General features: G+C 37.6%; 1 pseudogene; it reads left to right on the forward strand.

Moving 5' to 3' along the window:
- The first annotated feature begins 406 nt into the window (after positions 1-406).
- Positions 407-2,619, forward strand: LOC132614775 (serine/arginine-rich splicing factor RS41-like; annotated as a pseudogene).
- Positions 2,620-7,105: the final 4,486 nt, after the last annotated feature.

Genomic DNA, 7,105 nt, shown 5'->3' on the forward strand with positions numbered 1-7,105 from the left:
AAAAGGGACAAAAGCTCATGGGAAGCAAATTAACTGTTTTCTTTGGATGGAAGGAGTAAGATCTTACAAAATGAAACCTATGCTGTATTAGAATGAATCGTAATGGAGTAAATTTGTTAAATATTTAAACTTTTGAACAGGGAATTCTGTGTCAGAAGCATTTTGGTGTCGATATACTTCTTGTTGTGTTAATTAGTCTGTTTGACGTGGAGCCAATACCATTTTAACTGGAATTTACGTTGGACAGTGATGTCTCTACTGGTTCTTAAATTTATCATCGTGTAACCAGGTTTAAACATTTGACAGGTGCTAATTTTAAGGTCCTCTAGCTCATGATAATATGATACACGATTTTGGAAAAGTTTCTTTTTCAAAATTCGCATAATTTGGAATGGAATGAGTAAAAATGTGGAAATTCAACTTGAATATAGTTTCTCGACAAAAGGTTTTTATGTCAATTGTAATACCAATGCTGTAAATAATATGTAAAAAATAAAAAAATAAAAAAGCTTTAGTGTTTGTGCACTGGAGTTGAACAGGGTAGGAGTTTCTGTGGGACGAGGCCAATTTTCTATGGGAACTTTGAATATGGCAACAGGCAGTCTGAGCTGGAGAGTTTTTTCAGAAGATATGGAAAGGTTAATAAGGTGGATATAAGTTCTACTAAGCATGGATATTTTATTACTTTAGGTTCTATGCTAGTTAGTTACAACTGATCTTATAGTTATATTTTATCTGGTGGTTTTTCTGTGGGTAGATTTCTGTGATGAGACCTCTTGACACTGACTTTTGATGTCCTGAATATCCGTCTTTAAATATTATACTTTGATAATTTGGTTCCATTGTTAATTACTTGTAATTAAATCTCAGTAATGAGGCGTTATTACTTGTACATTATACACTGCACTGATCTTGTTTATTCTTTAAAGACTCCTCCAGCAGGTTCCTGAGTGTGGTTTCTTTCTAAGTGAAATGGAGGACGGTTACCAATTTGACTCTTCTGAACAATCTTTAGTAGGTTGTTCCTTGTTAGCTCCTGGAAACTGAGCAATGAAACATTGAAATGTACATACAATCATGGCTCATGGAAGGTGTCTCGTTTCGTTTCCTGGCTGTGACACGTGTCTTTTTTGTGTTACCAAGAAGAGCTCTCTGATCCAGCATGGTATCACAATCATACATTACCTTGATCGCATCCCATTTTCAAACTTGTCACATGCCTACCTTGAACCTGAGAAAGCAGTTTAAAATGGAGAGGAAATCTTTACATTATCCTTCCATCTGATCACTTTGTCCACTGTTGAAAGTCTGCTGCTGATTTTCCCATGATCAAAAGTTTCTACATTTGACAGAGTGGTCATTTTATAATGAGATAAAATGTTAGATGGTCTGCACATCTTTTGACAGAGTAGTCATTTTTGCAATGACATGAAATGTTAGATGATATGCACATCTGCTGGAGGAATATCTTCTTCTTTTTCCTTTTTGGAACATTAAAATTTTTTAAGGTGATCCTTTTCTTGAATGATTCTTATTCCCATAATTCCATTTTTACGATTCATTTTTACTTAATGTTTTGTTCTTTCTGTGGGCTGGGGTTCAGGTTTTGCTTTTATGCTTATGGACGATGAAAAGATGCAGAGGATTCGAGGGCTTGACCAAATAGAATTTGGCAGAAAGGGACTCAGGCTTTGTGTTGAGTGGTCAAAGTTAATCCATTTATCCCTCCAAATCTCTCTATCTCTCTCACACATACACATAGACACAATGATTTTCCAGTTACATTAAGTATTTCCATGACTGTGCTGCAGGAAGAGCCCAGCAGAAGGCCCGGGTGTTCTAGAAAAACTTCATCTACTTTCAGAACTTCAGAGTCTGTTCCTCATTAATTTTGATCCATACATACAAGGACAAGGGATCTAGACAGGCACTTTGATCCATATGGAGAAATATTCAAACATAAGGATCGGAAAGAATTTCATATTTGTCCAATATGAATCACAAGAGGATGCCACTAGAGCCTTGGATGTGACAAATATGAGGTACGTGCTTTCATGAATTGTTGCAGTTTGGTTATTTTATCAATCCATTGCATAGTTTCCCTAATTTGGCACTGCCTCTACATCTTACAACAACAACTACGCCGCAATCCCAAACAAGTTGGGGTCGGTTATATGAATCCTCACTGACCTGCAGCCTTTGTTTCATTTTGTTCTTCTGTTTAAATGTAGCAAACTGATGATCGATTTTTTACTGTGGAGTACGCTATAAAAGATGATGATGAGAGGAGAAATAAGTATAACCCTGATAGAACCCATGATAGGCCTCTTCGGTGAGGTAATGAGCGATCTTGTAGTCCTTATAGAAGAGAGATAGAGAGGGCAAGTCCTGATTATTGTCATAGCCATGCACCTTATTTACTTTATTAAAGCTCTTCGACGTGTCTGTATCTTTTTCCTTTAGTTAAAAAATTAGAATATACTTTCTAAAGCTGAACTGCTTGCATTGGTGCTGATGCAGTCGTTCACCTCAATCGCAGGAAGGATCACACTTGCTAGTTTACTTCGGTATTGTGCTGTCGTGGAGCCTCGCGATTGTGCTTGGAGGATGGTCATGTAGCAGGTAATGCTATAGAACACCTATAAGTTGCTGGAGCATCAATCTAGCATGTGGCTGTAGCTACTGCTTGTGTTGTCATCCGTTCAATTTCTGTCATTGTATTGTATTTAACTAGTCTTACAACTGGTCGTATACATGGAAGTTCACCTGAGTTGCTATAGTGTATTTCGTTTGTATCACGCTTCATCTCTTCTATTTAGGGTTCACAAGTAAAACTTCATCTACGCTGTTCTGATTTTCTACGTCATATTTGTTTAGTTCCTGCTTCATCTTTTGTTGTTAGAGTTCACTAGTAAAAGGGCTACGTAATTCGAGTTGAGTTCAAACACTATCTTGGAAATTTGAAACTACTAATTTCGCATGAACTTTATGTGAAGTTGAGAAGTTATTCAAGTCAATTCCTACTCAAAAGCGGAAAGAAATAAAAGGAAATGTTTTTCTTTGTTGGTTTTCGAGTGTTGTTGGGATTTAGCCTAGTAGTATAAATACATGCTAGTTAGGATTTATTAAGTAGGACAGAACATAGAACCTAAGCGCATTCAATCTTGTAACTTACTTTCTCCCTTGATATTAATAAAAGTGTCATCCGTTCTCTGTGGACTAGGACCACATCGACCCGAACCACGTTAATTACTATGTTTTTATCGTTTCCGCGCTAACAATTGATATCAGAGGCCTACAGGTCGTGAGATCTAGGAGACGAGGAGACTATAGCATTTATGAAGTTTGAGGTAGCGAATTTTGATGGGCGAAGTAATAAATTCAACATCAGGAAGATCAAGATCATGGCATTGTTACGGAGAGAAGGATCAGTCTATGCTTTGGACGACTTGTATTCCGAAAATACAAAAGAGGCCGAGAAGCAGAAGATTGAGATGGATGCGTTTAGCGCAATCCGATTATCCTTATCAGACAGCGTGTTATGTGAAGTCAGTACCCAAAAAACAGCTGTGAGTTTGTGGAAGAAACTTGAAGATCTCTACCAAAAGAAATCAGTAACAACTAAAATGTTGTTAAGGCAGCGTTTATACACCTTCAAGATGAAGACAGGTACAACTTTACAGGATCATCTTGATGCTTTTAATAAATTGGCTATAGATCTTACTCATGTTGATATTAAAGTGGGAGATGAAGAACTAGCGTGCACTCTGCTGTTTTCATTATCACCGGCGTACAAAGACATAGTTAATTCAATGATGTCCAATAAGGAGGTGGTCACGTTGCAGATGGTAAGACATGCATTGAATTTAAACCATATGAACAATTGTGAGAAAAAGGACCATAGTGAGGGTTTGACGGTTAGAGGTCTCTCGAGCCAAAGAGGGAGAGGCAAATCAGTAGCTAGGTCTAAGTCTAGGAAAAGGGTGATTAAGAAGGATGCTGAATGTTGGGGTTGTCATCAAAAGGGTCACTTTGAGAAGGATTGCTCGAATAAGAATGATAAAACAACAGCCAGTGCATCTACAGTTTAGATAGCTCAGACATCTGGAGAAGATTATGTGCTAACTGCTTTAACAGATGACATTCAAACACACAAATGGATTTTAGATTCAGCTTGTACCTTTCACATGTGCTTCAGAAAAGATTGGTTTACTAGCTACGAGCAGATGAGTGGGACTGTACTTATGGGTAATGATGCGGTGTGTGAAATAGCAGGCATTGGTTTAGCCCGTATACGGTGTCATGACGAAATCATAAGAACATTGTCTAATGTTCGACGTGTTCCTGATATGAAAAAAAAAATCTGATCTCTCTTGGTACTCTTGATAAGCTCGGATATAAGCATGCGGGTGAAAGTGGAATCTGTAAGGTGACCAAGGGTTCTCTGGTCATGTTAAAGGACAAACTGGAGGGCAGTCTTTATGTACTTATGGGCAGCAGCATTTTAGGTACTGCGAATGCTGCAACCTCACAGTTATCAGATGATGGTGACAAGGCTAAGATGTGGCATATGAGATTAGGTCACATGAGCGAGAGGAGGTTGGCAATTTTGAGCAACCGAAACCTTTTGAAAGGTGAAAAGATTAGTACACTTGATTTTTGTAAGCATTGTGTCCTTGGAAAGCATAAACGGATCAGCTTTAGCACGGGCAAGCACAAAACCGAAGGGGGTACTTGACTACATTCATTCAGATTTATGGGGTCCATCTCAGGTTCCATCCAAGGGTGGAAAGAGGTATCTTCTTACTTTCATTGATGATTTTTCACGCAAGGTTTGGGTATACTTCTTTAAGGCTAAAAGTGATATCTTTGAGAATTTCAAAAACTGGAAAACATTAATTGAAAATCAATGTGACAGAAAGATTAAGTGTCTTCGAACAGATAATGGCTTAGAGTTTTGCAATGAAGAGTTTGACAATTTTTGCAAGATTCATGGTGTATTGAGACATAAAACTGTTATGCCTACACCACAATAGAATATAGTAGCTGAAAGGATGAGCCACACTCTTCTTGAGAAAGCACGATGTATGCTCTCTAATGCCAAGGTGCCTAAGGATTACTGGGCGGAAGTAGTAAATACTGCTATTTATGTTGTTAATCGTTCTCCAGCGTCGGAGATTGACCTCCAAACTCCAAATGAGGTATGGTCAGGTAAATTGTCTGATTACTCGTACTTAAGAATCTTTGGATGTCCCGTATATTATCATGTAAGTGATGGAAAACTAGAACCTAGAGCTCGAAAATGTTTATTTATGGGATATGCTGAAGGGGTAAAAGAATATAGAATATGGAGTTTAGATCCTTAGTTTGTAATTAGTAGAGATGTTACTTTTGATGAGGCCTCTATGCTTGATCCTGGAAAGACTTCTATTGAGTTTACAGGACAGGAAGTTCTTACAACATAAACAGTGGAGGAAAATGTGAAACTCACCGAGTAGGAGGATCAAGTGATCTAGGTGCAGTCAGATAATGAAAAAGCTCACACAGTAATACCTGAAGGTAAACCATACAGTATAGCTACTGGAAGGGACAAACGTACTCCGAAGCCTAATCCAAAATATTATCCTCAACCTTCGCAAGCTAATCTTGTGGCCTATGCATTAGCTACCGCCAAGGAAGAAATAAAGGATCTGGAACCCTCAAGATATATAGAAACTTCTAAGTGTGGTGAAGCTAATCAATGACATTTAGCCATGACCAAAGAGATGGAGTCTCTGCACAAGAACCAAACAAAGGATTTGGTGAGTCTACCAAAGGGGAAGAGAATCGTTAGTTGCAAATGGGTCTTCAGAAAAAATGATGGCATTCCGGGTGTATAATGTTACATCCCGTATTTTGTACATTGGGACATTCCGAGTTAACTACGATAAGTTAAGGACAAGGCCATTTTCCGATTTTGTCTTAATGCACAAGTTGTTTGTAAGTACTATTAGTATGGAATATTAAGGAAGGCAGAAAATAATTTTCCATGAATCACAAAACAAAAAAAAATGGTCTTGAAATAAAAGGCCATGTGGCCGTCCAAGGTGGTGTGGGCCAAGGCCCACATGGAAGCTTAATATAAGTGTATAAAAGATGACTAATTAGATCATATTTATCATCGTCACCCTTTAGAAAGTTGAAGAAACTTGGAGAAGAAAAAGGGAGAGCTATTCGGCCAAGGAGACAAAAAATTGAGGTCCAAAAATCTTGATCAAAAAAATATTTTCTTCTAGCAATTCAACCAATTGAAAGGTCCTCTTTAACGTGAGATAGTTGTTGGAGTCGATAAACCCTTCGTTTCTACTAATTGCAACCCTAGCCGAATTGAGGAGTTAAGGGAAAAAGGTAAGGTTTAATCTTCTTTTTATATGTTATGGATGGTTGTGTACGTTGTAGTATGTAGAAATGAATGAAATTCATGAAATTTGGTGTGTTGGTGCTTGGCCGTGTATATGTAGTGTTGTGGCCGTGTAGGTATCGTGTGGTGTAGAAGAGAATGAATTAATTTTACTTAGTATTTTGGTTGTTGTTGTAATGGATTCTATGATGGAAATGAAAGTTTAATAATTCTAGTTGAAGTTGTAATTGTTGGAGAGTTGTTTTAGAAGCTAATGCGACATTAATATCACTTCTTGTATTTATGGAAAATAATGTTGTTAGTGTGTGAATTATTGGTGTAGTTCATGAATTTGAAAGAAGGAAATGTGTTGTTATTGCTATTGTTGCATTTTGGAGGTTTCGGTTGGAGTGGCATATTGGTTAGATTATGTTGAATATTGTGCGGATTGTTTGAAGTGTTCTTGAGTTTTGTTTGAATGGTTTCGGATTAGTATTTGAGTGTGCGAGCATTGGTGTTAGCTTGATTGTATGTAGTTGAAGTGAATGTAAATGGAATGCCGTCGAATTGTGTAAAAGGGAGTTGCTAATGTTAGAGTGCGTTTTGAATTAATTGTTGATGTTGTTAATATGGTTGTTGGTATTGTTGTTAATGATTTGGCCGAGTTGAATTCTCGGGGTTGTTGAATTTACAGGGGAAATGCTGCCGAAATTTCTGTAGACAAGT

The sequence above is a fragment of the Lycium barbarum genome, chromosome 1 (assembly GCF_019175385.1).
Source record: "Lycium barbarum isolate Lr01 chromosome 1, ASM1917538v2, whole genome shotgun sequence".
Lineage (NCBI taxonomy): Eukaryota > Viridiplantae > Streptophyta > Magnoliopsida > Solanales > Solanaceae > Lycium > Lycium barbarum.